We start from the raw sequence: 3,441 nt of genomic DNA, 5'->3' as shown, positions 1-3,441 counted from the left end.
GCTGCTCTACCATACCTAACAGCTGCTCTACCATACCTAACAGCTGCTCTACCATACCTAACACGCTGCTCTACCATACCTAACAGCTGAATCACTGCTCTACCAGCAGAGCATAGTATTATCAACTAATTTACAGTAAACATCTTGTAACGCCCTGGCCATAGAGAGGGGTTTTTGTTCTTTATTTTGGTTAGGCCAGGGTGTTACATTGGGTGGGCATTCTATGTTCGTTTTCTAGGTTTTTTGTATTTCTTTGTTTTGGGCCATGTGTGGCTCCCAATCAGGCACAGCTGAAGTTCGTTGTTGCTGATTGGGAGTCACACATAAGGAGCATGTTTTTCCTTTGGGTTTTGTGGGTAATTGTTTCTGTTGAGTGTTTTGAACCAGACAGGACTGTTTGGCTGTCAGTTTTATCGTTTTGTTTTGTGTAGTGTTCTTAATTAAATTAAAATCATGATGAACACTAACTCCGCTGCGCCTTGGTCTACTCTCTCTCCCGACAGCCGTTACACATCACTACTTCAGGGGATGTCTATAGATAGATATAGAATAAAAATAAGTATTGAATGATCTTGAGTCCACAACATACATGAGAATAAATATGTTGTTAATCTTTCATTTTCACTTACAGAAAGATTCATAGTGATTGACAGATTGCTTGGTTGATTTATTTATTTATTGATCGATCAATCGATTTAATTCATTTTATAATCAAAAGGAGAAGGGTGCTCCAGCCACACACAACATTGCAATCAATAAAAACAAATATAGAGGATTAACACACGTTGGCTGAAGGCTTATTTCCATTGTGGTTCACTGATTATCATCTCACACTGGGGAAGAGCAGGAAGCCACTGAAGGTGTTTCTCTTGTGACTGTCATCATAGATTGGTGGTTCCACCCAGTTGAACGTCAACTACATCTCCCTGCTCTAGCAGCAGAGAGGCAGCATTAGCTACATGGTGCTGGGACTTTGCAATGTATTCCCAAAGACCTGCCTTCAGGGTTACATTGCCATTTGTGCGGAGGTTGCAATGTATGCCGCTGTTCCTTTCTACGATTCCGAACAAGGCGATTCTGAAGTAGACACTCCCCTCACTGGGGCTGTGAAGTGACCTGGGAAAGAGATGAAACATGTGAGTCTGTCTCCATACATAGTTCAGTTGAAGACTCTCCATAGATAGTTCAGTTGAACACTCTCTATAGATAATTCAGTTGAACACTCTCTATAGATAATTCAGTTGAACACTCTCTATAGATAATTCAGCTGAAGCTCTCTATAGATAATTCAGTTGAACACTCTCTATAGATAATTCAGTTGAACACTCTCTATAGATAATTCCAGCTGAAGACTCTCTACAGATAATTCAGTTGAACACTCTCTAAAGATAAATTAGTTGAAGACTCTCTATAGATAATTCAGCTGAACACTCTCCATAGATAATTCAGTGAAAGACTCTCCACAGATCAGTTCAAGAGTAAGAAACTGTAGCAAAGCATACATTGTAACTCACCATTAGTTGGGTTGTAGGGATTGCCAGATGTTTGTCAGGATGTCCTTGTAGACCAGGGTAGTGGATGTGGGTCCATAGTAACCACCATAGTAACCCCCAACTCCCAAAGTAACAGAGAATGCTACATTCCGTTCTAAGAGGAAACAAACAAAAACACACACTGGTCAGAAACCAACAAGACAACTTACATCTAGACGTTCCGCTAGCGGAACACCTGCTCCATTATCCAATGGTGGGCGGGGCGCGAAAATACAAACTCCTCAAAAATCCAAAAACTTCAATTTTTCAACATATGACTATTTTACACCATTTTAAAGACAAGACTCTCCTTTACCTCTACTCTGTCCTCAGCTCCTCCTCTACCTGTTCTCTGTCCTCAGCTCCTCCTCTACCTGTTCTCTGTCCTCAGCTCCTCCTCTACCTGTTCTCTGTCCTCAGCTCCTCCACTAGCCTCTACCTGTTCTCTGTCCTCAGCTCCTCCTCTACCTCTACTTTTCTCTCTCTCTTCTCTCTTCTACCCTGTTCTCTCTCTCTTCTCCTCTACGTTTCCCCTCTCTTCTCCTCTACCTCTGTTCTCTCTCTTCTTCTCCTCTATCTGTGTTCTCTCTCTTCTTCTCCTCTATCTGTGTTCTCTCTTCTTCTCCTCTATCTGTATTCTCTAACTTCTCTAAAATTCAACGTTAAACATAAAAATAAAATAAATCATAAAATAGTTTAACACCCTGTTTGTCAGCTTTCAAATGATTTCAAAGTCCTCCATGATTGTTTTCAGTGATGAAGACATGGCAAGTCCTCATGGTAGGGTGGGGTATGCAACATGGGTCAACTTGGAACACCTCTATGACCTGAATGTTTCGGCCGTCAGGTTCAACATGTCCCTTTCTGACCACTTCCACCATGGGCAAACATGGAATGTTTGTTCAAATCAAAGGGGGTGCAATCAGAAAGTGATTGAAATCATACGGAACGACCAATAAATAAATACATAATATTGGTTCAAATATATTACCCAAATCACAGATTCACCAAAGTTTCTTGTTTTACTTGAATCTCCAGCCTCTCAGTAGCTCACCTGGTTCTCTGCAGTCTCAGGCTGAACTGCATTCTCTGGAATAAGAAACCACAACAACTCTTATTGACCATTTACACCTGGTAATAATATGGGTCTTTTGTGCTATCTGATTCCTATCAACGGAAGTTAGCTCTCAAACACTGTTGCCCTAAAACAATCCTAGCATGAATGTTATTAGTTATTGTTCAGCTCAAAGACACATTTTAAAGCTTCCGACTAGCGTCCTGAGCTCTGGTCAGATCTGCAAGATATCATATGGATAAGGCAGGAAAAGCAAATCAAAGAAATAACACAAGGAGTATTGTATATTGTGCCCCAATGTTTACATAGTATATACTGTTTACATAGTAAATAATGTTTTACATTGCATAGAATGTTTACATAGTGTATAATGTTTGCATAGTATATAATGTTTACATAGTATAGACAGTTTACATAGCATAGAATGTTTACATAGTATATAATGTTTACATAGCATAGCATGTTTACATAGCATAGAAGTGTACATAACATAGAATGTTTACATAGTATAGCATGTTTTACATAGCATATAAGTTTTACATAGTATAGAATGTTTACATAGGATAGAAGTTTACATACATAGGATGTTTACATAGCATAGGATGTTTACATAGTATATAATGTTTACATAGCATGAATGTTACATAGCCATCGAAGTTAGCATAGAATGTTTACATAGTGTATAATGTTTACATAGTGTACAATGTTTGCATAGTATATAATGTTTACATAGTATAGACAGTTTACATAGCATAGAATGTTTACATAGCAAGAATGTTTACATAGCATAGAATGTTTACATAGTGCAGAATGTTTACATAGTGCAGAAGGTTT

At 38.7% G+C, this 3,441-nt stretch overlaps 1 long non-coding RNA gene across 1 annotated transcript; it reads right to left on the bottom strand.

Moving 5' to 3' along the window:
• Positions 1–654: 654 nt before the first annotated feature.
• On the bottom strand, positions 655–1,696 carry LOC115189541 (uncharacterized). Its single transcript, XR_003876941.1, has 2 exons — positions 1,515–1,696; positions 655–1,116 (listed from the first exon to the last, which is right to left on the bottom strand). It is a non-coding gene; the product is annotated as an uncharacterized LOC115189541 (long non-coding RNA).
• Positions 1,697–3,441: the final 1,745 nt, after the last annotated feature.

The sequence above is a fragment of the Salmo trutta genome, unplaced genomic scaffold, assembly GCF_901001165.1.
Source record: "Salmo trutta unplaced genomic scaffold, fSalTru1.1, whole genome shotgun sequence".
In the NCBI taxonomy this organism is placed as follows: domain Eukaryota; kingdom Metazoa; phylum Chordata; class Actinopteri; order Salmoniformes; family Salmonidae; genus Salmo; species Salmo trutta.
This window is presented reverse-complemented; position numbering and strand designations above follow the sequence as displayed.